The 27,547-nt window shown below is 44.0% G+C and overlaps 1 long non-coding RNA gene across 1 annotated transcript; it reads left to right on the forward strand.

The window, feature by feature from the left end:
• The first annotated feature begins 4,938 nt into the window (after positions 1–4,938).
• LOC135579217 (uncharacterized) lies at positions 4,939–27,017 on the forward strand. Its single transcript, XR_010471926.1, has 4 exons — positions 4,939–5,153; positions 5,304–5,335; positions 13,955–14,048; positions 26,499–27,017. It is a non-coding gene; the product is annotated as an uncharacterized LOC135579217 (long non-coding RNA).
• Positions 27,018–27,547: the final 530 nt, after the last annotated feature.

The following is a 27,547-nucleotide window of genomic DNA, read 5'->3' on the forward strand; positions in this document are numbered from 1 at the left end:
CCTCCGCCAAAGGGGTGGTCCGAAGAGGGTATCCCTCTGAAGTCCCCGGTACTCCATATATGGCCAATCTACGTGGGCTTCTATTTTTATGTGTGAATTCTTCCTGCTCTCCCTCTTTTTTATTTCTCAGAACATCCTGCCAGGGGTCTGGATGTGTTAATCTGATTAGTCCCCCCTCGTCTCCCTCCCTAAGTAAGAGCAGCCAAACCCAAGGAAATCCATGGTTAAGGACGTGTGTTGTAACTGATCATTTGAGGGACGGGTTCAAAAAAGAGAGAGAGAAATTAAAAACGAACAAAAGCCCAGGCACGTACGTGCATACACACAGCAGAGTGAGCACATCCCACTGCTGCCGAGGAGGAAAATGGTAACTCTGTTCCAGGAAAGAGCCTGGTTTATTTATCATGGAGTAATGAAAATATTCATTCAGAGTGCACCCAATCTGGAGCAAATGGAGCTGTCTCCAATGTGAGTTCTAAAGGGGAGAAAATCCTTTCATTTCATACAAAATGTTGTATTTTTGTAAAATGTACCTCTTAATGGGGATTTTAATGAAAGATGGGGATTGCATTTGGAGTGCCGGCGCTCTCTTTTATAACCTGTCTTTCCTTCCTTCTCATTCCACACGCCTTGGTGCGTTCATTTACAGAACCATCCAGACCTAAAGCGGCGATGCCTCCCTCTTCCCTGCCTGAGCCTCTCTTGTGAGCAATAACCGCGCACTGGCTATGTTTAACTCTGACACCACGTGCACAGGCTTTGCTAAATAGCCTGCAGATGACACAGAGTCAAAACATCAGTCCGACATTAGCAATAATTCTATCTTCATCATTCCGCCCCCCTCTTTTGCCATGGCAGGGAAAACCGGAAGAGAGGGAAGACTATGCAGCTGTATTTTGGAGCACGTTCATCTCGTGTTATGGTTGTACGGGGGTGGAGGAGGGAAGGGGAGGGGAGGGAAAGCGTGGGGGAGAAGGAGAGAGAAACTGCGGGTGTTTCCTCCTGTCCTGCTCTGTAGTTCCCCACAGAAAAACGTGACTGTGGATCGTGCTTTGCAATTCTCACCCTCTCCTACAAAAATATGTCCTTCAGTCTCATTTGGAAGAAAGCAATCAAAAGTTTGCTTAATATATGACAAAGGAATTCTCAGGCAAGAGGGGCTCCCTGCTGCATTAGAGTATCTAATGAGCTGTGCACATGAAAACTGCAGGGAAGGAAACAACCTGTCAGGTTTAGGGGCTGTAAGTACAGACTAACAGTATAAAATCAACCCTGTGCTGACACCCCCTTTCTCCCCCAAGTGAGGGATCTGAAACAGCAGCCTGATGAGGAAACAGATTTAACATCATAAATGGCAGTCTGGGAAAGCAAACCTTTTCTGGGTGGCTCCTGCATGGGTTAATGGAACCCAGCACTGCAGATGGCAAGAGGAATCCCAGGGTGAGCCTTGATCTGAAATCCAGGCTGTCCGTGTGCACGCATTGCGCTTTGCAAGTTCCTGGTACATGCCAAAAAGTTAAAAAGAAATTTTCAGTCAGACAGCTTGTCTGATAGGTGGGTTTGAAATTATGATTTTCAAGAGAGCAATACTAGTACTTATTAATAATTCATATTAACGGTAGATAACGGGAGCAAAAGAGAAATTCTAAACTGTTGTTTTGACTAAGCCACCAGCACTGCAAAATGCTGGCTGGGTTTGGATTCAGCCCAATAACGCCTTTGAGAAGAATTTCAGTCCATTGGATACCAGCAGGGATCAATTTGGCTCCTTGTATCAAAAGCCAGGGAGGAAAATGCAGTGAAGGCAAAGCAAAATGCAGCACAACTTAGGGAAAGTGGGATAAGGGATGGTAAAAGGAAGAGAGGGGTGGGAGGGAATGAGAGGAGGATTAAAGGTAAGTTTCCAGTTAGAAAACTGAGTTAAATTTAAGATTCATTTTCAAGCTCTGCTGCAGCAGAAATCTCATATTTTAATAAAACAACATAGAGTAGAATCATTAAATAGACCATGAACACTGCCCATTGAGTTTAGTAGGAACGACTACCTTTCCTACCGTTATTCTTAAAATGAGCAAGGGAAGGGATGTATTTTGTGTTGTTCAGGAATGCCGATGCCTCTATCCCAGGAGATGCAGAGGGGGGCAGCCTTTTGCACCGCAGCACTAGGATTTCTGTCGCAATAAGTGCTACTAAGCAATTTTGGCTGATTCTGTAGCATCTTTTGAGGATGAAGAGATTATTGACTCTATCTGATAGTATTTAAACACTCATTTCACACTGTGTATGGGAGAGCTGTGAGAAGTGAAGCCTAAAAATAAAGTAGGAGGAGAGAGAAAACTGGAATTCGGTCTAAGAATGATTCAGCTCCCTCCTAATTATTCAGGCAAATATTCAGCAAGCTGAACAACCAGTACCTGTGGGCACAGCCCATGAATAATGAGACAGGGAACATGTTTTCCTCTATGCGAGTGGCACGATGTGGATTCCCACATTACCGGCCAGGAGCTGGCAAAGGGCAGAGCAGGCAGAGCTTGCAGCACGTTAGCAGGGAGGAAACAACAGCCCCTGTTTTGTCCCCAATTCGAGGTCTGATGGCGGGCAGTGGAAGCTTTCTGGCTGCTCACAGAATCACCTTCAGCTGCCAACACGCACGCCTGCTCGCTGCAAAGCTGGGCTGGGAGGCAGCTAAGCGAACCAAACACCAAAATGCTGAGCAGTGCTGCCAGGTCCTGGATGTTAATTCCCAGGCCCTCCTGGAATGGGTTGCAACACAAAGATCACCTCGATTCCCTCCACCTTCCCCAGGCGTCGCCATATGGGTTTTTTAGCAGAGAGGGAAATGCCTTGCTTATCCAAGTGCTGCTTATCTGTGCCTCAAGTATGCGGATAGGAAATAAATTGAACTAGGGCAGAGACAGCAAAAAAGAGAGGGGAAAAATGTACCTGCTTTGGCACTGAACGCCTCATAGCCTCTCTGATTTCTGCATTTTCCCAGGCTTAGATGCCAAGGCATGCCGCAGTCTGTTAAGGGCTGTGCAACCAGAACAATTTGAGGATCGAGCCCTTTATGCCAAACTCCTAATTATTTTGTGTCATTCATTGCTGTTTATGTAACTACTGAATTTTGACCATCACTGGCACTTGCATCTACACGCCCCAGGCTGCTTCTGATTAAATTTGAGGGAATAGCTAGGCCGAAGTTTCATTTTTTTTCCTACATTTTCAGGATCTCTAGAGATACAGTTGAGCTGTGGGCTTTTTTAAGGACCTGTCTATGCTAGGGTGCTCCAATTCAAGCCAAGCCAAGATTCCTCTGAGGCTTATGATAAAAAATAGATTTAAAATACAGTTTTAACATAAACCCTCAGAGATGAGTCCCCACCAATTTCCTGATTACTCTCTTAGATGTACAGAGCCAGACCCACAAAGGTGTTTTGATATCTGTCACCTGACCAGGTCCTCAAGGAGCAACCAGGACATAAACACTTGATGAATCTGGGTCTCCACTGCTGACCCCACCTCCCCTGCCTTCGTCTGGTTGCTTTCCCCCAGCTACACAGTCCAGTTTGTCCACGTCATTTCCAGCAATGCCAGACTTTAACCCCTATTATCCGATGTGTAAAGGAGAAGTAGCCACAACATAAACAAATCTCCGTGGATTATAATGTAGTGTGGAGGTGTGACTGGTCTAAGGCCTCCAGGAGTCTTGCCAATGGGAGTTTTAGGCCAAGCTCAACTGCCTGTTGGACACAGAGGAAGGAGAAATTTGGTCTGTATTTTATGGAGGAAAGGGGACATAGACAGAGTTATGTCTGTGTGCCTGTGATATAGAGAGCAAGTAAGGATTAAACTCCATTTTTCATTGAAAATGATCCCTGCTTTCATAAAATAAACCCTAATCAGATTTGAATTCTCCTCCTGCGCATGTGACCTTAGCTTGACAACCATTTCAAAACCTTGTTCCTAGCACATACAAATATAGTGGTATACAATATAATATATTTGCAGTTCGCTGTGTAATTTTGACCGTATACTCTAGCTGACCACTAAGCTTTAAGCGAGTGCAAATTAACATGCTGGTTCAATCCACGCTTAGAATGAGGTTATGTTTTTGGAGAATATTGCTTGTTTACAGGAAACACAAGCTATATAAAATTGTGAGCAGACTTTTGGAACCAAGAAGTGCAATTCTGTTTGCAAGCTTTGAAATCAATGGACCTGTGATGAGTTCAAAAAGCTGGCTTGCTATTTTTAATAATCCACCTGGAGATGAGGGTATGGATAGTCCTTCCTTGATGGTTATAATTACTACTCACATCATAAATATGTTTATTACAACATTTCACTGTTTTTGAATGGTGTGAAATGGTGCAGCAGCACTGACTTCATTTGAGTTGTTCTTGATTATAGCCAGTGAGGTAAATGTGATTTAAGGGAGGAAGTAAAAACCTCATGAACCCTGAAGTAAATGACAAAAATGTAAAGCGAACCAGAACACCTCTTCTCCTCCCAGATATTGGTTTCTGTCTAGAAGATAAATGGCTGTTGGGCTCCCCTACAGAGTTATAAGTTCAGGGCCATCAGTTGTCACAGCAAATGGTGAAAGCCACAGCAAATGAAGATCTCCTGAAGATATCAGCCTAAACCATTATGAAGGCTAGAACTGTCATGTCAGATCATGCTATCAAGTTGAGTGATTTCCTCTGACATTAGCACATGTGATACCACTTGTTGCATCTTTTACAAGGGGAGAGCTCAGCCATTTCCCTGTGGTCTCAATGTGGCTCCCACCCCATATCTGTGAGGGAGCCTCACTTGGTGCAAACTGGCTGAGCTCTTTTGACCTTAAATTCTAGCACCTGTCTCTAATTTGCCCCATCCTGCCTAGGATGCCTTCTGCTGCTCCACTGTTCCCTTACACTGGTAAAAGAGCTGGGAGGAGAGAAATCTTGTGCTGTGGAGCTTTCCTTGTGCAACCTTTGTCCTGGAGGGATGAGTTTGTAGTGCAAAAAAAGTGCTGTGAGCACTGAGTTTGTTCCTCTCCCTTGCTGTTTCCTTTCTGCAGAGTGTGTGGGAAGGTGTTGACTGCCAATAGGTCTAGTTCCTGCTCTTTCCTTTAAACTGGGTCATCACAATTTACCCTCCTACCTTCAGTAAGGATTTTTTTTCCCCTTCTCTTTCCCCTTTGATGTTATCCTTCTGCGCCTCTCACTCTCCTCCCCTTCTTCCCCTTCCCCCTGTTTCCTCCTTATACTAAACAGGAGGAAAGTGGGTCACTTCATAATTGCTCTTCTCTATTTCAGAGAAACTCAGAGGCATAAAACAGAACAAACAGGTAAGTGTCACCAATTCAGGAGAGCTTTAAAGATGTTTTCCTCTTGGCTGTCTCCTGGGCTTGCTTCACCTCCTCCATCCCCTTTGCTTCCAAACCCCTGATGTAACAGCTAGTGCTGCTGTCTGACTGTGTAGTTAAAATTCAAGCTGAGACTAAGTGACTTGGGAAGCTGAAAGTGTGGTGGTTGGATAGTTTTTCTCCCCTATTTTTTTGTTTTTGGTTCAATGGAATGACAAAATATTACAAAGGGAGTGAGCTGTACTTAGATATGCAAAGGAGGGAGTGATTCAGCATTGATGCAGTAGTTTGCAATAATCTCAGGCACCTGTAGAAATGATCTGGAAAAAGAAGGAATGACTTCCCAGCTTGCTGACAATCTCTATCTGAGAGCTGTTGTTTACCACACAACAGGACTTTTGATCATCCTCAGTTAGACTAAACGGCAAGAGAAATGTGAAGTCCAGCATGCTTTTTAACGTAGGCACAGTCCTAGGGACTGTCTTGCCCTTGAGGCCTCACTGTCAGAGGTATCTCAGCCATCAGCTGCTGCTTTCAGTGAAAAACCTGGTGCTGAGCTGAGTCCCTCTCTGAGGAGACAATTTGAGTCTGGGGCCAGATCTACTGTTAGTAGCTCCAAAAACTGAGAGTGATAGCTGTTTTTTGAGATCCTGTGTTTACAGGCTCAAGGACTGTGCTGCTCATCATTAGCTCTTACTCCAGATTAAACTAATTAGCTCTGTTATATATGTCAGGCAGTCTGGGTTACTGTTACTTACAGAGCCTGCAAGTGTTCACTGCACATCAGAACAAGTTTATTGTCCATACTCAGTTGTGACTCTCAGCTATCGTCTCATGCTACAGTTTTCACTGTCCTGTGCAAGAAATGGTCCTTTCTCCTTGGCAAATTCTCTTGCTGTGCAGAGCAGTGGAAGAGACTGAGCTCTAGGAAAAGGACAGGAACCTACCTGGGTTTTACTTCTAGCCTTGCTCTTGAACAGTTGTGCCATTCTGGAAAGTCACTTCCACCCTGAAAATCAGTGTTCTCAGCCTCCCTGTGAGGACTGGCTGGCGCAGTCCTTGATGGTGGTTTACAGAATATGCTACATTGATGCAGCTGCATTTCTCTCTCCCCCTATTTAAACTGAGCTGAATCTGTCTCAGCTTCTGTTGCTGTTGCTTCCTTGCCCCGTTTAGAGTTGTAAATATTTTCATCCTTATCTATTGTTTACTATACACCTGCTCAGTGGGACTTGGTGCTACCTCTGTAATTTGCCTCTCCAAGGAGAGCCCAGAAAGCAACTGGGCGAGTGCCTAGAGAGGAGGTTTCTGTTTGATAAGTGAAGTCATAAGCTTGCTGAGCCTTTTGGAGACTCGTTTCTGTCACTAAGGGCTCTTGGGGAAAGCCTGATGTGTCTGTTTAATCTCTGAACGAAAGGAGGGAGACTACATCAGACAGGGAACCTACTAGAGGGGAAATGGCAAGTGCTCCTCTGGGCCATGATGTCAACTTTCCATCCCATGGATGTGCAACTGGAATAATTCAGGTGACTCAAAAAAGGACAGGCTTACTCTATACAACAGGACTGAGTTTTAAGATATTTAGCCTGGGTTGTTAACCCTTGTGTTCAGCTTCCATATACATAGAAGTAGGTTTAAAATTACTCCTGGCAATATTCCTCAGCCTGGTCTGAGGCAAAGGACTCTTACGCATCATCAGTCAAACAGAAAGACTGTCTCTGTATCAATGGGTCAATGTCTTAATATATCTCTTAAACAGGAGTGAAACTGTCCTGGAAACTTCCTGAGGGTTATTTCAACTTCCCCTCCTACTTCCTAGTGTTCTTCAAATAATTAATTTTCTTCTTTTTTTTTAATGGAAAAACTTGCTGAAAATTGCACGAGAGGGGGAAGCTGATTTGTTAAGAACTCCCCAGCTTCTGAATGTGGGATAATTTTTTCCTCGCTTCTGGAAAGCTAGTAAGTGTTCAAAATATTTTGAGGAACTGGAGCACAGCTGAGAAAAACTGTCTCTCGGCTTAATTCTTGCCTCTGGTGTTTTTAAGGTGTTTTAAGGAGTCTAGGGAGTGTTCTTTGACCTGCCTGTTTCTAAAGTATGGACACTATGAACTCTTGAGTAATTAGTAAGCGTTGCTCTCTCACAGGAGCTATATGAATAATACGAACCTGAATCAGAGGATGTCAGCTTACTGGCTCATCTACTTTTTTCATGCAAATACCGAACTCTGGAGTGTGATAACACTTGACAGCCTGCACTACTGTGAACCCAGCCCTGGCTTGGCAGGGGGTGTGAAAGGTCAGGTCTGGGTTTGCTGGCATACTGATGAGAAAGCTCTCACGTTGCCTGATTGAGGTGTGTAAGAAAACCAACGTAAAGGACTAAAGAAAGTGGAGGCCTGATCCAAAATCCAAAGGAGTTTTCCTGTGGGCTTCAGTGCAGGTCTGTGAACAGCTTTGGACTGAGGGATGTATATGGATTGCTGTTGAATCACTTAAAAATAGTTCCTTAGGGATTGTTTCCTCAGCAGGAAAAATCCTCATTACTTGAAGACTGTCTGAGCAACCACCCACAACTCAGATTGCAGCTCTCACACTTGCCAAAAAAAAAGAAAAAAAGACCCTTTATTAAGAGGAGGCTGTCAGAGCCTGCACAGACCACAGGTGAACATGATGCCCATCATGTGGCCCCTATTAAGCCCATTAGAGCCCTTATTATCAAGCTCAGCTCCCATCAGTGCCCACAGCAGTGCTGTGGCCCTGGAGCTGGCCTGTGGCATTTCTGTCTCTGACTTGTGTCAAAAATGCTTGTGAAAGAGGTCTGCAGACTTGGGCTTCCTCATTCATCACCCAGCACCTTTTCAAAGCAAAGGGCTGGATTTAAAAGGTGACTAGAAAAAAATAATCATTAATTTTAAATTTGTATTTGCCTTATTAGTGTTGCTATTACAGCTGAAACAATGGTTCCTACACTGTGGCTCATGAGTAATATGTTCCTCGTGACCAGAATGATCCAGATAACAGGGAGATCAAAATAGGCTGTTGCCTCTGGCACTTCCCTTGCTGTTACGGGCTCAAGGGATGCTACAGGCTGGGAATTGCTCTGCTCGGAGCCAGGCTGCTACTTTGACTCTGCATCTGGGTAGAGGAGATGGGGACTACTCATGTGCTTCTCTACAGGCAATGTGAGTCCTAGTGGAAGAGGAGGTACAAGGAAAATGGAGCTAATATCCCCTCTGTGCTACCTTGCTTAGCAAATGAACTGTGGCCCTTTGCTGCTGGTCACCCAGGGAGTGAGAGTGATGGTGTGGGCCTTGGAGCACCTTCAAGGCACAGTGAGAAGCTTCTTGCCCACACCTGATCTGGTTCCAATCTAGATTCACAGCTTGCTATTTGTCTTTTGCTACATTCGGAGGATGGAGACTAAGTCTTTGTGGTATGTCCATTGACGAGTTGTTTTTCCTTCTCCTGAAGGAAGGCCAGAAATGAAGGGTTTAATATGTAGATTGACTCTTTACTGCTGTCTGTGACCTGTCTGCTCAGTGTAACAGGCTGAGGGTGACATTTGGTGTGCGGGGGGGCATTTAAGAAAAGGCAGGAAGAGATGAAGAACAGAGGGTGGAAGAGAGCCCTGAACAAGCAAGTGAGCTGAAGCTATGAGGTCTATCTAATTGCAGAACAACCGCCAACAAGAGAAGAATTGGTTTGGTCTTTGCAATGGCACAGTAGTGGGGTGGGAGGTTGTTTTTCCACTGTTGTCAGGGAATAAATGCTGGAGTGCTGATGCTACATCTACTTCTGAGCACTACCTACAAGTCATCATGGGATTGTCACTCAGTATCTGACATGTCTCAGTGTTGGCTTTTGTCTTGTCCTTACCCCAAACTTTGTGAGCACTTACCCATCAGGGGTCTAAAGTAGACATCAGAGTCCTTTGTGGGAGTGATTTATTCCTGTGGGGTTTTCCATCACACAGCACCCATGCAAACAAGATATAGATGTGTTGAGGTTTATATCTGACTCCTGTTTATAATAGTTCAAGGAGGAGAACAGGAGAAGCTTCTGGCTATCTTCCAAGCAGGTGAGACGTTCAGCTGAGCAGTACACAAAGTCATTTATCTGCTTTCCTGCAAGAAGAGTCTGGATGTGAAAATATCCTCATTGCAGCTTGTCTTTTTCCTCTCTTATGCCAGGATGCTTCTGCTGCCCCTCCAGTCGTGTCTCAATGCGGTTCAGACCCCCTGGGGCCAGCAGGACCATGGCTGTTGTGCTGCAGCAGAGCTGAGCCGCTCTTGTTTCCAGTGTGTGGGACCCTGGGAAGGCAGTGAGCCTTCCTTGAGTATGAAAGGTCTGCAAGGAAGGCCCAGACGGAGTAGTTAAACTCCTTTATTTGGTTTCTGAGTGTCCTCTTGTTCCTGTGAGTCACTTGGCACGTGGCCATGGTGCTATGTGCATTGCTTTGTCTCAGTGCTGGAATCTCTCTGCAGAACGTACCCTTCAGCTGATCTGAGATCTTCTGCACACAAAAAAAAAATAGCCAGCAGGTTTGCAGAATCAATCATGCTAAGGCAGAAATAGCTTTGTTCTGGAGCCAAGGTCCTCTTAAGGCAGGAATCATTCATTTGGGAGATTTTAGCAGCACTGGGCTTGTTAGTAATCTCAGCTATTTGAATTCATTGGGAGTCCAGCCCCAAACATGCAGTACTCAAAGAAATTAAAAATGATCCCTTTGGAGCACACTCTATTTGCTTTCTAGCTTTCAGCTCTTTAAAAGCTGTGCCTCCACCTCTAGCTACAGGGGGTAGAAAATGGACTGAAGATCACAACAGCACAGAGCGTGCCAGAGTGAGAGCTGCCCTACGGTGTTGGGGGGGCTGGGTCATATGCTGGGCTTTCTGCCTGATTAGCTTTGTGGGCTCCTCCCATGAATTTTTCTTGGCTTCTTCATTTCTTTCTGTACTCTTCACTCTGAGAGGAGCTGGGATGTGACCCCATGTGGAGAAGGCAGCGTTGCTGTGCCCTCTTGTGTTGGCACCCATGGTGTAAGTCATCGTTCCTTGCACAACCTTATGCATATTAAAAGCTGGAGGAACCCCTGGGAGTGAGCAAAGGTATTGGAATTTGACTCTTTAAACTGATCCACTTGGTGATATCAATTGGTTTTGTGCGGGGGACCCTCAAGGCTGGCTTCATCTTCACTCGTAACAAACAGAAAACAACATAGCGTAGGCTGAAGGGAGAAGCAGCCCGTGTGTATTAATTTGTGGCATGACATTTCCTTGTAGAAAAGGAGATGTCTGTAGTTCACCTGTATGAAGAATTAGCACTAGCACTGTTTTCTTCCTGCACAGAGATTGGGACTGCTGCCATCCTATGCACCAGTCCCACTGCTTATTTGGCAATAAGATCAAGAATCCTTGTCTGGTGCTGGGTATGAATCCACAGCAGGGAGGAATTCTCCCACACACTGACAGAGAACAGATTTATTGCTACATATCCACACAAGGTGCTGAATTCACCTATATCTTCTAATGTTCTATTTTAATTGCTCACATCAGCCAGCAACTAATAAATCACTGCTAAATTTGCAGTGGGTATTTGGAGGGGTAGCGATTGAAAGAGATCTTATTGATACTATTGCGGAATGTCTTTTTCTGTCCTTTCTGGGTAAATGAATTCTATCCTTTTGGTTGTATTATAGATCTTTCAAGACCGGGGTGTGCAGAGAGGGTGGCGAGCAGATTGAGCATCACTGTGCAGACTGCTGCATCCCGAGCCAGCAAAACGCTGTGTGCTGGCTGGAGCCCTCAGCTCCACCTGCCTGCACTAAAAATCAGAATGCAGGGAAGAGCGAGAGGCTTCCAGCAGAGGGCTGGGTTTGGTGGGGTTTTTTTATTGTTGTAAACCATCCTATAGAGCTAAACTGTAGTTTTCCAACAGTAGGTGCTTCTGGGACAGTGTCTGAAGAGTAACAGAAAAACTGTGAAGCAGTTGTCTCTCTCTTTCAATGCAGGAGAATTTGGCAGACCATGATCTGAATCTCTTAGAGTTCAGCTATTGAGTTTCATAAGCTGATTTATTTTTTTAAATACTTTGAAGAAATCTTTTCTTTTTCTTTCCTGTTATATAGCACTTTGCAAGAGCGGTAGCACTGATGCTTCGGGGGGGGACGAGTGTATCATAATTAGAATATAACATTGCCATTAGAAATAACTAACATGACAGCAGTGCCTAAACCAAGACTAAGCACAGCTTCTCTTGTGCCATATGTGAATAGAGTGACTGAGACTACTCCATGCCTTAATGAGTTTGCAGTCTAAAATAGGTGACACTGGCAAAAGGCAGTAGAAAATATCCATTTCCAGTCTACGCTTTTCTGCCTTCAGTAGGCTTTCCCTGTATGCTGTGCAAGGTAATGGTTATTATTTTTAAGACAAGAGACCTGGGAGGTTTTTAAACTGATATGCTTTGGGTCGTAATGCAACCTCTCTGTGAGGACAAAATTGTTTCCTGATCTTGATTTCACACACACACACCACCAATAGAGATAGTCTCATAACTGTCTAACTGTGAAGGTGATGGGAAGATAAACCAGTTTGCCATGTCTCCTCATTACAGTTCCTACTTGGCGTATTAGGCTAGGCTGCCAGCGGTGCGGTACAGCATGGCTTTCCTGCGTACGTATGCAGACCGTATAGAGAGCATTATGTGATAGGAATGCTTGGTAGAACCGTGTAGTCATTGCATTGCTAAATGGCCATGCAAACATAAACCAGAAACTGGGCAGCCCATTGGGTAAAGATGCTCACCTGGGATCCCATTGGCTCTTTGCATCTCATTGCAAGGTGTTTGTTCTATCCTCTAGTTTCTCTGAGTATGAAGCTGGATGCTCATCTCAATGGTTATTTTTGTCCAGAAAAGATACTGGAGGAGGGGTGGGGAGAACAAGTGAAGCAGGAACTCACTCAATTTTGTCTGCTTAGCCTTCATTAGAAGAGGCAGAGGGTTCAGTGTACCCTTTGCAAAGGAGAAGCTGTATGATAATGGTCTTGGCTCACCTTGGTGGAGGCTGGAAGGAATTGCAAGGATGTATTTGTAGTGAGTTGTTACAGCTGCTCTTCTTCTGTGAGACGTGATATTAAATAGCAAAATATTGCACAGCCTAGTACTTGTGGGTATTGCTTTTGTCCGGCCATGCAGAAGGCTTTGCTGTGTGGTGTTTGATCAGGACTATAGCATGTTTCCTACAGTGCTTCAGTCAGAAGTATGACACAATGATGGTTAGAAGACCATAGGGTTGTTTGGTGGCTGTTTTCTTGTTTGCAGGTGCTGTAGTTTGCTCTTCCATGAGTCAAAAACAACTAGGAATGTTATATTGAAAATAACCTGAAGCCTGCTGCAGGGAACATGCTGCCTTCTTAAAACACATGGGCGGTCTAATGAGAAATTATGCAAACAGTAGATAATAGGTAAAAATCTGAGGTTGAAATGAACTAAACAAATCCTTAACTTGCCCAGTTATCCTCTCTTTACTTCTAAGGTGTAATTTATCTGATTAAAGAAGTCTCAGTGTATTATGTTTGCTTTTCTTGGAGCACATGGTCCAAGACTTGTTTGTTGACTTGGGCTGAGGGGAAGGATTGTCTTTAGTGTAACCTGGACGAGAACAGCATGTCCTAACCAGCATCAAAACTCTGGTCAGAAGAAACAGGATTGTGTTTACAATGTGGCCCTGCTGTCCTTGTCGTTTTGTTCAGAAGAAAGTACTTTTCACAAGCCTGTTGAAATTAAATAATAAAAAGGGGTACTGAGATCAAGAAAAAATAATCTGTCCTGACATTTTCATTTAGGAATACTTGAAATATCATAAGAATCTGAAATCCACTGAGTCTGGAATGACAGGGGTATGCAGGGGTTGCTCTGAGAACTGGAAGACATGGAGCTAAAAATAAAACAAAAAAAAAAACAAACCAGGGGGAGATGCTGCAGTAACTTAGCCCACTCTCTGTATTGCTTTTGTATCGGTGTGGGGGAAATGGCAGGCAGCAGCTGCCTGCTTCAGAAAGCCTATTTTTATTAAGTCTTGCAAGTATTCAGAGGAAAGGGCAATTTCAAGGAGCTAAACCATGCAATATTAGCTGAAAAACCTTGAAGATACCTTCCTCTGATGATGGAGCATGTATTTTTTTCCTTTCTCTTCCCTTGTACTTCCTGCCCTGACAGGAAAGGATGCAAATACCTCTTCCTACAGCACCATTTGCTGGAGTCCTCTTTGGTCCTCAGTGTACACAACATGTTGCTGAGTTTCCCTGTCCCCTTGGAGAAGCCAGTTAGATATCTGACCCTGAATTAATTCTTAATTGCAGGTTTTGGTCTAGTATGAGGGGGACTGGTGTTATTTATTTAGCCAGGAAGGGAAAACCTTGTGATGTTGGCTCTTTGCAATGGTGACAACAGACTTTCCCAGGAGGAGTGGGCGACAGCAAAGCTTTTAATGAGGGGCAAGTACCTGCTTTATGCAGACCCAGCTGCATTACTTGGGCTGGCTGTAGGAGATGACATGGGATGCTGCATATATATTTGTCTTCTGTCCCTTTTTTTAAGGACTCAGCAGCTCTGCGCTGTAATCCCACACCAGCTGTAGGAGGGTGATGCAAAAGGAAGAAAGTGCTTCGTGCTCTCCTTGTACCCACAACAGGTTTGTGTAAAGATTTGCTGGAAATAGAGTTTAAATGAGCTTTTGAGGAAAACCCACTGGCATTACTAAATGTTGTTGGGGTAGGATTACTGTTCAACTTTCTGAGTAAAATCCATCATCGCAGCACCTATTTCTGTGACCTCTAGTTCTGACAGTTTTCTATTTGCTAAAGTTTGTCTCTGAAGTTCTCTCAGTCTAACAGAGGTATCTTTGTGTTCCCTGTGGTTCAGCAGAGCAGATTGCACAGATTATTTCACTTGCAGAGTCCTCAAAAGCAGAATGGTTTGAACAAGCCCATTGCTTGGTTTCTTCTTTAATCCTTCAGAAGATGTTCCAAGCTACACAGAATATTGATGAGGGATGATATGTAGACAGACTAGGAAAGAGCTGCCCAGGAAGGGAATAATCTATCTCTTGAGGGAGGGATGTGATGGTGGTTCCCTTGTCATCATTCTCCACCAACGTGTCGTGTCTTTGTTCTTCTTAATCCATGATGTGAGGAGAGTTCACTTCTGTCATCCATTTAGTATTTGGCATCTCCCACAGACAGCCAAGGAGGTGGCCAAGGCTGGTGATGAATGTTTCTGTGGTGTGTATGTCTTTCAATTATCTTCAGATAATTTCGTCAGTTACTGAATGGACATCAATGACCTGGGACAGACTGAAGTGTTGTCACAGGTGAAAGATCCCAGTCCCATTATCAACTTCAACCAACAATTGTTTCCTTTACCGAGCACCCCATATTATAACTATAAACAAAATCAGCATCCTACTGACCAAGAATGAAGATGCTAGGATAGTTACTCTGCTGGCTTACAAGAACCTGCACAGGTGGCATTGGAGGTGGGCTATGTTGTGTCTTCTGGGGGAAGGGGCTTAGTAGATTGACTCCTTGTCTGTGTCAGAAACAGTGTTGAAAGCCCATGTGTTGTATAGGGCACCAGGGTTGTCTATTTGCTCTCATACAGGCTGGCTGAACTGGCCCAGTCTTTTGCTGAGTCAGATCTTAACTTTGAGGCCACATCATCTGGCAGACCAAAACCAGTCTTGGCTGTTGGCAGGGTGATAGTATCAAGGTTTGATTCTTTCAGAGGACAAGATCAGTAAAGCTGGAGCTGGTCTGGACCTCAGGCAACCAAAATCCTGGGGCAGGGCAGTGAGGCTGAGCTTTCCAACTAGCCTGGAGCTTTAAACCTTCAAGTTGGCTGAATCTACTCTTGGGTCTAGTTTTGTAGAGGATCTCAAAGTGTTGGTATGTGTATGTCAAGTTAACTTCACAAAATAAGACAGCAGTTATCCTCATTCTGAGAGTCTGACTCTCCTACAGAAAGTGAAGTACTAAAGGCTGCTCTAATATCAAATTCCTCAAGTGGGCTAAAGGATGCCTTACCAAAAGCCATCTCATCCTGTTCCAAGTGAGTGATGGTTTGAGGGTGGCGCTCAGAAGTACCGCTTGTGCTGTTCAGCTCGGCACAGGTAAATCACAAGTGGCAGGTGAAGACACCAGGCTACAAATGTGGTTTTTTTAAGTCTTTTTCTTTCGCCTTTTTTAATAGTTGTATTTGCCCTGTAAAGGGGGTGGGAGTCAATATAGTATTTTTCCTTCTTTTGTGCCCTTACTCATCTCTTCCTATGTGTCGGAACAGCTGTCCTGTAGGGTGGTGAGAAAGTATGCAGGTAAATATTGATCATCTCTTTCTTTGCAGTGATTCAGCAAAGAGACATTTCTCTACTTTTCACCTGAATTGTAGCCCTGCTCTCAAATGAATCAGTTACTGAGGAGTATCCTTAGGAGAGAAATCATTACATTTGTGAATGAAAAGGGCCTTTAAAATAGATATAGAATTCCTGATAAGTTATCCCCAGAATCCTATAACCATTTTTCTGTCTTCATTAGTGCCGAAACAACAGGAGATGTGTGGGGGAAGGAAAAGGAGGTAGGAGGCAGCTGATGAGAGGGATGATATACCCTGCTAACAAGAACTTGCCTAATCGATACATCCAGGACCTCTGTGTTTCCCTTCGACTGCCTCATTCTGAGCAACCATGTTAAGAAAGAAGAAAAATATTCAAAACATTGTTGACCAGAGCCCCGTGGAAAAACAGCAGATACATATCAGCAGGGCTGGTGTTGCTGTGGATGGGAAACCCATGCAGCACCGGGATCCACACGCTGCTGCCGTGTGGTAGCATCGATTTGCCACAGCCTTGGCTTGGCACACAAGCCTGTTCTCTCTTGCACCTTTTTTTCCTTTACTTTAGCACAGCATTTAGCAGCAGGCATTGACTCTCCCTCCTTTTTGTTTTTTGTGTTGCTTTCCTAGTCTGGTGGAAAATAAGCACAGCTGGAGGAGGACAGAAGGAGGGGGAGGCAGAGCTTGCCTTAAACACCAGATGTGGAGAGAGGTGTGACACTTCTAGGGGAGACCCCAAGGATTGTTCTCTGTCCCTAGGGCTTTTCTTATTGCCTCCTAAGTGCAGCACTTTCTCAGGAAGGAGCTAATCCTGGCAAACATCAAGGGCCACCAAGGCACTGATGTGTGTGTTTTGAGGCCAGCAGCACAGTGTGGTTCACCAGAGCCTCAGCCCTCTCTCCCTCCCCTTCCACCCTGTCAAAGTCAAGGCTGCTTTTCCTGCAGCACTGCCCTGCTGGCAACTGTGAATCTCCACTGCTTGACATAAGCTGAGTCTATCATCTGAAGGTGTAGTGGTTGAATAACAGTCTGAGCTTCTGCAAAACAACTGTGGTAGTCCCTCAGGCCATGAATGCTGTTTATTCCTCCCCCAGGGCCCAAGGGAGCAGATACTCTGGCTGTGTAAAGGACTCTGAGGACAGCAGTGGAACAGCAGCTTGTGCAGTGGTCAACAGGCTTTGGTTTGGTTGGAAGCTGCCTGGTCCTGCATCAAATGCCGGTGTAGGGGAGATGAATCTTGCAACCCAGAAAACGCCATGAGAAACACCTCTGTCTTGCAAAGGACATGAGGGAAACATAAGGGATGTCCTTCTGACTGAAAATCAACCAAAACAGGGACACAGTTTTAACCTAGGTCTCTGCTGGTTGTTCCCCACAGCAGTGGTTCTTCCTCACCAGAATTTCGCCATCAATGAGTTCTCTGCTGCAAGCTTGTCTTCAGGAAGAAGACATCATCTTCCTCATGCTTGTCATGGAAGTTGCATTCTTTGCTCTTTGAGGTTGGTTTCCCCTTTGGCAGCCTTTGCCTGCTGCCTGTTTTCTTCTCTGAATGCCCATTTCCAAGGGCAAAAGCTGGGTTATGCTCCACTCTTTACCAATACAAAGCTATGAAGAAAACAAATATGAAAGATTCTTATTTAATGAACTCTGGAAATAAATAATGAATACATCATTTTAAGTGATTCTTCAGTCTGCTACAGAGTGCTATCCTGAAATATGAGAGAGCATGAATCTTGGCTAATATGAAGGAGGTCAGTCATCATTGGGTTTCTGAATGAATATATATCACAGGATGAATGGAAGAGCTAATTGTTTCTTGGAGCAACCTTTGTAGACCTTTGTGTATCTAAAAAGAAAACTTGGCAGTGTGCTGAACCTTAATTTTTAAACACAGAGTGAAAGATGTGTTTCAATTATGGTTGCTTTGAGTCTGTGTGATGCCATTGACATCAACAGAGAATTTACAGCAGTCTCATATCAGCTCCATGGCAATTTGTTGAAACTGCAATGAGAAATGAAAGACTAAGCAAGGTTTTGCAGCAAGATTCCAATTTCCTAGAAGATCCCATGGTGACAGGAAAATAGAATATATGACTGACTTGAAGTGATTTGTTACATGTCTTGTGTTAAATGCATCAAGTATCTTTGCCATGATGTCTGAGTTTGGACTTTATTTAAAAACCAAGAAAGCTGTTTAGGACCTTCATCTACTGGAAGACTGGCTCACATTTCAAATAAGTCACACAGCATTTCTTCCTTCTTATAGGTTGATTTTCAATTATTGCTTATATCTCAAAAGTTGAGGTTTTTTGATAGCTATTTATTTTGGGTTTTGTCTCCCTTGGAGTCCTCAGTGGATAGACACATGATAGTGAAAGCACTTTCTGGATAGATGACTCAAGAAGTGTTTCCTTTTAGAGTGTCTTCAAAATAACTTCAAATTATAGAATCAGAAGGATTCTATAAAAATGTGAATGTGTATATAAGCATGGTGTGAGTGTGAAAATGTAGGGATAAAAAAGGCCAATTTAAAATTTAACAATCCAGGAAAATTAAACTTACAGTTCCTATAACAATAATCGGACAATATCTCACTTTTGACAAGGAGAAAATGTGCAAGCAGGCAGCAGCTCAACCTTATCAAGGGGACTATTTATTGTCAAGGCATCTTTCTAATCTGTGACTTGCAGACTTGTCAGGGGACTGAAGTGAAGGTGATGAGGAGTGGTGGAGGCCTAGGAGCCTTGGTGAGGACTAGAGAGTGCTGCCTGCGTTGGTCTGTACAACCCTTTCTACCCTACCCTTGTTATGCTATAGCCTTTTGGCTATGGGATCATGGGGATCAGGCATATAGCTGTGTCTCTGGAGCTTTGACAGGCAGTTTCCTATAGGAAGAATTCCTTCTTGAGGCTGTTTTCCATTTCCATTCAATAAAGCAGGCTTTGGTTTGATGGTGTGGAAGTCTGCACCTCTTGTAGGGCTCCCTGCCAAGCTTCCTGGGAGCCAGATGTCAGTGGTGAGTTTATCCAAAGTAAGCCCTTTACTGAAGCACATATGATATGAAGAAAGTTTAACTTTCACTTGCTTTCCCACTTGAGAGCCGGTCACAAACCAGGAAACTCTTTGTAACTTGTGGCTATTTCATGGGTGAGACAGATGTGGTCAATAACCTCCATTTCATATCGAAGTTTATATCTTGTTTCAAAGTGAAGTCTCTTTGTTTTTCTTAAATCCCTCTCGATTACTTTTATAATGCCTTTCCCCCACCCTAAAAATCAAGGGTTAAATACATGTATTGTTACATTTAAAGGCAGAGGAATTGCATTTTTAAAACATGTCAGACATCTATTTGAAATTCTTGAGAGCTAGGTCCCTAAATATCCTTAAAAATCTGGAGCTGTGCACCAGATGGAGAATCAGCATTTAAATAGTAATTTCACAAAGGCAGAGAAGCATGTTGGTGAAATTATTTCCTTTAACAAATAGTTGTGTAGCATGAAGAAAGCAAGCAGAGCCAGCATCTTGCAAAGGCAAATTATGCTTGCTTTTCCTTTCTTTATGCCTCTTTTCTAGTCCTTTTCTTTTGCTATAGATGCATCCAGTCCACGTCATGGTGCTATGCACAGAGCGAACTAAACTGGGTATTAGTTGGTCTCTTCTTGGCACCATACAGTAGATCAGAGCAAACACTTTGTGTCCCACAAAAGGCTGAACCTTTCTTATGTCCTTAAGTGATTTTAATGTGAATATAGATGTAATAAATACACCAAACAAGATTTACTGTCCTGCAGGATTAGTCCAAGGTAATGCTGAGGATCTCAAAAGCAGACTGTTAATATATGTCAAGCTCATAGAATTGGATGTTGAGCCATGTTACATACCTATGCACCTGAGGTTATGTACAAATACAAGGGTTGCAGCTGAGGTCAATACCCCAGGAAACAGGTGGGAAAATCCCATCAGCTGCTGATGTCTGAGTATCAAAGACTGATGATGTTCCAGGTAGGAAAAAAATCAACCCCTGACTTTTCACACCAACAGTAGTGATGCTGCAGATTGTGGGTGATGTGTCAGGAATCAGTGCCAGTCTAGAACAAATCTCCTTATCCTGGATGCTGGGGATGCAAAGTAGTTTTCAGTGTCTGGGAGGGAAAGGAAACTTTCTAGACAGGTGGAGCTCATCAGCTTTCAAAAAACCGTAGCTTCTGCTTAGAGATCAAACAACTGCCATATGGTGCTGTTTTTCCTATAGCACCAACATATTTAGCTCTGCCAGGGGAAGTCTGAGAAACGGATTCTCAGCGGTCATGTAGGATACAGCAGAAATTGGAGTAAAGCACCACTGAAGCATGGAACGGCTTTGGAGTAAGGAGGCTGAATAGCAAGTGCAGGAGGGAGTGATGCAGCATGTTGCTTAAGGAAGAAGGTACCACTGAATATGACCTCTGATTTTATTTTGTGAAAGCCTGACAGCTGCAAAGATACAGGTGTTTAAAAATTACAGTAGGACTCTAGATATATCTAGTCTCTTCCACCAAGCTCTGAATCAACATTATTTCAGTATAAAAAAATAATTGCATGCTACTGCTCTGATTCTCAGCTATATGACCAAATCTCATTAAGAGCTACAATAACAGCACATCTAGCTAAGAGCAAAATTTGGCTCACAACCCTTTCACTTCCACAACACCCACTCTTCAGTTGAGTGTTCAAAGTTGCTGCAGAACATGTTTTTTGAAGATTAGCTATTAACTACACGCTGTAGTATATTTTTCTAGTGGCAACTATTTCATAGTATATCTGCACTCTAGTAAACTTTCTGTCATACCTTAAATTTGTCTTGTTATTGTCTATCAAGCCCTGTTAATGCTGATCATGTTCCAGTGCTGACTCAGTTGATGAGCATAATTTTATGATGTAGGCAGCTCTAATTCGTGATCTTCTGGGGTTTCACAAAATATCCAGAACCTTCCTCAAAAGCCATTTTGCAAGTGATTAAGACAGTCATGAAAACCTTTGGGCTTGAGGTCTCTCTATAAACACGAAGTAGCACTTACTGCCTGGGCATTACAAATGCAGTTTTAATTTTGGCTTTATCAATAGTTCTTTAATAGTGATCCACACAGGAGCAGTTTGTTACTCTGTGCTCCTAAGCAGCTTACTGTGTCACATTAGGAAACAGAAAAAAGTGAAGCTTATAGCATTAAAGACAGCCAGAAAAATATTTTTTCCTTTGTCTCCCTTCCCCCTTTCAGGCTTTCTGCTTCAGTAGCTCGTATTGTAGTCATCCTATACTTGGAGTGACTTGAAAGCATCCATGATGCTGCATCCCTGGCACTGTAGGCAAATAAACTATTTTTTTGTGCAGCAGTCTGTAAGCTGCACTTCAAGAAGCATTTCCTTATCTGCTGACAGACACTCAGGAAGGCTCAGCAAGGCCTGAGCGAAGAGGGCATTGGTGGAATGAGGACACTTCCTTGATGCATTAAATTCAAAGCATCCAGAGGAGGAGTCTCATGGCCACGGCTTTTCCCTGTCTGGCTATCAGCGCTCTGAGGGTGAATGGTTCTGCTGCTGTACTGAGCCACCGTTGTCCATGGTTCATATTCAGGGTGTTTGGGAAGAAGTTTGGGAAGAGTGTCTGGTAATGAACATGTGGAGGAGGGTTGAGACCTTCACTGACTTGCTGATGATAATGCTGGCAGCAACAGGCTCATCCACCTGAAGTGACTTGGCACCAAGATTAACCGCACAGAGGATGATGGACACCCGCACGATGTAACCAAGGGCAGGGTGAGCTTTTACACAGCTGGTTTGTCTTGTCCTTAGATCTGTCCCTCCTGGGCAAAATCCTCTCCTTCCTGGAAAATTGTGAGTCCTCCTGCCCTGAAGTCACAGCTGCATCCAGGAAAGTTGCTTTTTCCTTTGCTTTTGATTCCAAGCAGCTTCCTGTGACTGTTTTGGGATTTAAAGCTGAGTTTGTTAAAGTCTTATGGTCTTTCCTTCCCCCTCCAGCATTCCACAGGAACCTTTTCTTGTTCTGCCTTCTGCTAAAGAACAAATCGCTTTCCCCTGCACCACTGGAGCTGCAGTTTGCGAAGCTCTCTTTGTAAGAGGTGCTTTTAGAGACCGGAGGGTTAGATCAGACCTTTTGAAGACTCTCCCCCATACACCACTTTCAAGGCTTCAAGGCTCACCTGCTTTTTAGCAAGCCAGAATTGACACCAGCTTACTTCAATGTTGAAGGATGCTTTCCCCCGCTCCTTTGCCTTTGTGAATGAGCTGTTGGCAAGTGTTCCTGACTGCAGCTGCTAAAGCCTTAATCTCTCTCTGTATGAAGATACAGAAATTGCCTTTGTTGAGTCTCTACAGTCTGTTGCTGCAGTGTCAAAAGCTTGGTTCATCTCAGGAATGGAGCAAAGTCTGCAGAAGGCAAGTTCACTGAACTGATGGTAGACCTGGCTGTGCTGGGATGCACCTGCAGCTTCATGTGTGGGTTGCAATCGGAGGTCTGGTATCCCAGTTAGCTCCAGTTAATGTATGAGAATGGTGGAAGTGTTATCTAGGATAAACCTACCCAGCAATGTACCTTCAGATGAGGAAAAGCCACACATTGTAGGCTGAAATCTTTTTAATACTTGTGTTACACTGCTGACTGCAGGTTCTCAAAACTAGTTCGAACTGCAGCCTAGGAAGGAGTTGAAAGGTGGAGGAGAGCTGCTCTCCTTCCCAGAGTGGTCTGGCCTGAGGTGGAATTAACCTCTTTGTTCAGTGCGGAGGAAAAATTCACAGGAGGCCAGGCTTGACCTACATTTGATCCTTGCAATGTGCAACTTCTTCTTCCTGTGCTTTTTCTTGTGTTGACCTTTTGTTCCTAGGAGGTAGGTAAAAACTTCTTTGAGGCATTGCTGTACATTTTGTACAGCAAAACCTTCCTTCCAACCAGAAAGATAATTTGAAGATCGTTATTTCAGTTACAGGAAACCCCAAAGTCAAATTAAAAAAAAAAAAAAGGAAACTTGTTCTTGTGAAGTCTTCAAATATCATAGGATTAAATCTCTCTTTAGGCTCTGACATTATGGATGGGATGATTGCCATTGATATGTCATATGTGCCATGTGCTTCAGAATAGGGTGTTTTGCCAAAGTGTCTCCCACCACCAATGAAATTCCAGTGAGTGGGAAATGTGGTCGTTGGCTTCAAAACTGTCAGGGTGAGGGAAGGCCAGGGTGCTGGAGTTTGAAGTGTCAGATGTTATGGCTGATTATGGATAGTTTTCCTTCAGTATTTTGATCACTGCATGTGAGAGAGCAGAGAACAAAAACTGGTTATTTGGAGGACAAGAGAGGGTGTTCAGAGGAGCATGTGGCAGTCTAAGGTAGAGCTGTGTCAGTGTGTGGTGGTTTGGTTTTATTCCCCCCCAGCTTCCTTCTGTTCTGTGGATGAACAAAGACATGGGTAAGGGAAGACTTGAGACAAGCTGTTTGGTGTTGAACAAGATGTCTGACCTGAAACAGAATATCTGCATTTATCAGATGGGGAGCTAAGGCTTAAAGAAATTGGGAGAGACATTCACAGACATTCACAAACCCTGAGTGATGTCTGCTCCCCTGCACCTTCCCCACCCTTTCCTGAGCTGCCACATTCTCTCAAGCTGCTTTGAGTCTTTAGTTGATGGAAATAAGGGTCTGGAAATACCCTTTATTTAAGGGGAGCCATGGGCCTCTTCCAACATGACTGCAGCAGTGGTGGTGCTGTGTTAGGTTTGCTCCAGCAGGTGCACAGTATCTCTTGCGTAGCTCACATGAGAGGAGTCACTGGCATGGCTTGCAGGTGACATTAGGACTTTTCAAGTGTGTGATGCACCAAGCAGTGACCAGGCCTCTTGGTGCTCATCTTCTGAGAGTCAACATGAGAGAAGGGCATACTGTTTTGCTGTATAATCACATGTCAAAGGATGTGTTTTGTTTTACTTTCTCAATGAAGAATGGGATAGAGAAGGTGCAGGTGAAGGTGGGCAGAAGTGACTATTCCTAGCAACTTGCCAGCTGCAAAATCAGCTACCTCCATGGTGGCACGATGTGCGTGCTCTAGCTGATGCATGGTGGTGTTTGCCAACATTGCTCGTCACAGCTGATGCACTGCAGACGGAAACAAAAATATTACATGCAAAACCTAAGATGTCTGCAGGCAACGACATCTTCAGAAGGTTCCATCTCTAGCAGGACTTGGCCGTAAAGCTGGGCTGACCTATTTTACCTTGCTGGCTCCTGACACAGGCAAAACGCTAACCAGTCACAAATTATTTTTGCAAGGGCACTCAATGTGTTTTGACGGGGTTTTGTCAGCCAGTCCTTTTTCCCTCCTGCTACACAGCCTACCCAGGTGAACTCATCTGAACAGCAGCAAATACCCCAGGGACAGAGAGCAGCTTGACCTTATCAGTGGATCTGCTGCTTGTATTTGAAGGATGCTGAGGTTACCAAGTCAAAGGTAGGAGACAGCAAATGGTGTTGCTGGAGCAAAGCATCAACTCCCACCACGTTGCTGTGCTTGCACAGTGAAGTGAAGCAGGGAGCTGCAACTAAACCAAGGGTGCAAACATACAACTTAAGGTTTTGTTATAATGTCAAGAGGGCTGAGTTAAAGTTACCTGTGCAGCCTTGCTTCTGGGGCACCTCAGTTTCTGTGAGCTTAACTGCTAATTATCCATGTCTTCTCTGTGTGCTTCTTTAAAAAAGAGAAAATTAAAAAAGGAAAGGGAGGGAGCTAGAAATCAATAAGCCTCATTATGTGGCATTGCATTTAACACCTATGGATACTGGGACCTTTTAAGTAGCTTTACATTTATGAACTAGCAGAGCAGTAAACTAGTGAATGCCTCAGCCAGGCACATAAGTTCAGAGAGTCTTTACCAATGGGTTTTGTGGCTACAGGGTAATTTTTGCCAGCTTCTGGTTCCACTCCAGGATCTACTGTGATTCTGCAGGTTTAAGGGTCTTTCATTTCTGATCCCTCTGGGACCAGCTGTGTCCCTGTCTGCTCTAGGACGACTTTTCCCTTTTCCTCTCCCCTTTTGCTGCTTGTCCCATCCCAGGCTTTCAGTCCTGCTGGTCCCACAAACATGGCCCTGAAAAGGTTCCCTTTGTTTATCCTCTGGCCTTGTTTAGTTTTCTTTTCTCTCTGTAATACTTCAAGCTCCTGAGCATCTATACTTGGATCTTAACCTTCCTGTGTCCAGCTCCTGCTGGATTATGAGCAGGCAGCACAATTTATTTGCTGTGGAATACAGCTTGTGAGCAGATGTTTCTCCTTTAACATGAAAAGGCTGAATCTAACGCAGGCAGTACTGCCAATAACCTTTGCACTCTAAACCTTCCCAAGCAGCGATTTGCACTTGCAAAGTATCTCACTTCGTCCCTCTCTAGTGGCATGAGCAGAGATTTATAAACTTCTATCGCCAAAACAGTTTGCGGAGTAGTGGGGCTTGCTGTCAAATGTTGTGATTGCCCCTTGATTATAATCACCCAACGTGGAATATCAAGTTATGGTTGCAAAGGAATAGCAAGTCAGAGCTTCTGCTGATACCAGTCTCTGCAATCCCACTGGAGGCGACACATCTCCACCATTTCACACCACACATGGTGTGTGCCAGTCTTTATCCGGCATCCATAGCTCTAATAGGAACATACGCTTTGCTAAATTAAGAAGGAATATTTTTGTACTTTAGTACAAGCATGCTAACAATTCTGACTTATTTTAAGGACGTGTCTTAAAAGCATTAAAAGGGGCATAAAATAATAATACATGTAATTTACCACTGTGGAGACTGTCAAGTGTTGTCATGCTACTGGCATCTGATTTAATATACAGGCTGCCAAGAGGCATCACTAATAGAATTTGCATTAATATACATAGCTTCTTTAAAAATTAATTAGCCAAAGTAGAGCATCATGTGCTGAGACTCTCGAACAGGAGAGAAATATTGAAGCAGTAGTGAAATAAGCAGTCGTGAAGCTGCTTGGAAAGGTGAGAGCAGCTGGAAATACTGCCCCAGCCATTCCCTCCTGCCCATTGCATCGTGGTGGGGACATAAACTGACAGTGTGAAGCATTGCTGTGGAAAATTTTGAAGGAAATCATAGATTTGGACTGGGCCTCGAGGCTGTTGTGCTGCTGCTGAAGGCTGTTGTGTCCCAGCTGGAAAAAGCTGCAAAGAAATACAAGGAACCTGTTAAATCTCTCAAAGAAAATGTGATATTTTTCTAATGTTTTCCTAGAGGCTGGGAGGTGCCAGCACTTTGCAACTTATGCAACACGTAGTCATGGGTCATGTATTTGTGTGAGCGTGCACCGAAGGCAAATATTTTGCAGATTTGCATAGGTCAAAGTGTCCAACAGCAGCAATGAAGCGTTGCAGAGCTTATAAAGGAAATGTGTGATAACCCTCACCCCAAAGTCAGCCCCTTTATTTTTGTATTCCTCCATCAGCCTCAGAATGCAATGGCAGCTTGACTTGGGATGCTGTTTACTTGTCTGATTTAATAAATGAGCAGCACCTTCGGTGTCCAGCACTTTCAGCTTCTCCGTGTGTTGGAAGTGGCAGGAGATGGGTTTTGCTGCTCTATAAGGAGGAGGAAAAGCAAACTTTTACTGCTCATGTGTATTGGTTACCTTTCGTCAGAAGCTGAACAAAGTTAACAGTATTTGTGCCAATGCTTTGCCAGGTTGTGACTCACTCATCTCTTGTACTTCAGCGCTGTTGGGTTCAGAGTCTGAGCTGTGGTGTGGCCACGAGGGATCCAACCTCATTGCCCATGGGCATCCTTGATATCAGCTGAAGGGAAACAGGCCCAGTGGTGCCATACCCAGGCTGGGCACTGCTAGCAATGAGTTCCTCGCATTGCTGAGCAATTCCCAGCTTTACAAGCTTTCCTGCCAAGAACTTCCACCAGCTACAGATCTTATCCTCCCTTACTACCTGTAAGTGAATGCTCTCTCTCCAACTATTTGTTAAAACTATTAATAATTGCCAGTCTTCTCATGTACTGTTGCCTTGAAGATATTAATATTTATAAGCTGTGATCCTGTCCCTTTTGAGTCAAGGCAGTGCCATTGTTTCTATTGCAGCCACATGTCTCGTTGTCCAGTTTGAGGGTTTTGTAACTCAGCAGTGGAAGTTTTCTCTGGGCTGGAATTTGGAAAGTAGAATTTCAGATTGGGAGCAACTAAAGAAAAAAATCAAATACAGCTATTAACAGTTATACTTATGGAAAAGCAAGGGAGATTAACTTTTTTTTCAGCTGTAGTCTGGCTCATTTTGGTAAATTAGTTTTTCATAAGTCAGATGAGTTTCAAGCGGTGCAACCTTTCCACTTTCGCTGCAGCTGCTGTTCCTTCAGCGTCTCCATCCACGCGATGCACACGTGCAGCATGGGAAAGGCAGCTCGTGTTCAGACACTGCAGCAGCCTGGGTGGCCAGACAGCTCGGGGCCAAAATACTGGCTAAAATATAGCTGAAGACCACAAAAGTTGCCCCTTTTAGAACAAATCCTACGGTTTCTCTGAACCCAGTCCTGGTCAGTACTTGTAGGCTCTTGTGCTTTTCCTGAATGGAGAGGAATGCCAGGCATAGACTCCAAGAGCTGGGGTATTTTGTTGTTTTAAAGGAGGTTGTTACCTTGAGATCTAATGTATTTAATGAGCACATATTCTTCTGATTCATTACTTCAGATCTGTGTTTATTCATACAGCAATCTGGTTTACCTTCACTCTCTATTCCCCAGGAAATTGTGTTATTACTGAT

This window comes from Columba livia, chromosome 3 (assembly GCF_036013475.1).
Source record: "Columba livia isolate bColLiv1 breed racing homer chromosome 3, bColLiv1.pat.W.v2, whole genome shotgun sequence".
In the NCBI taxonomy this organism is placed as follows: Eukaryota; Metazoa; Chordata; class Aves; order Columbiformes; family Columbidae; genus Columba; species Columba livia.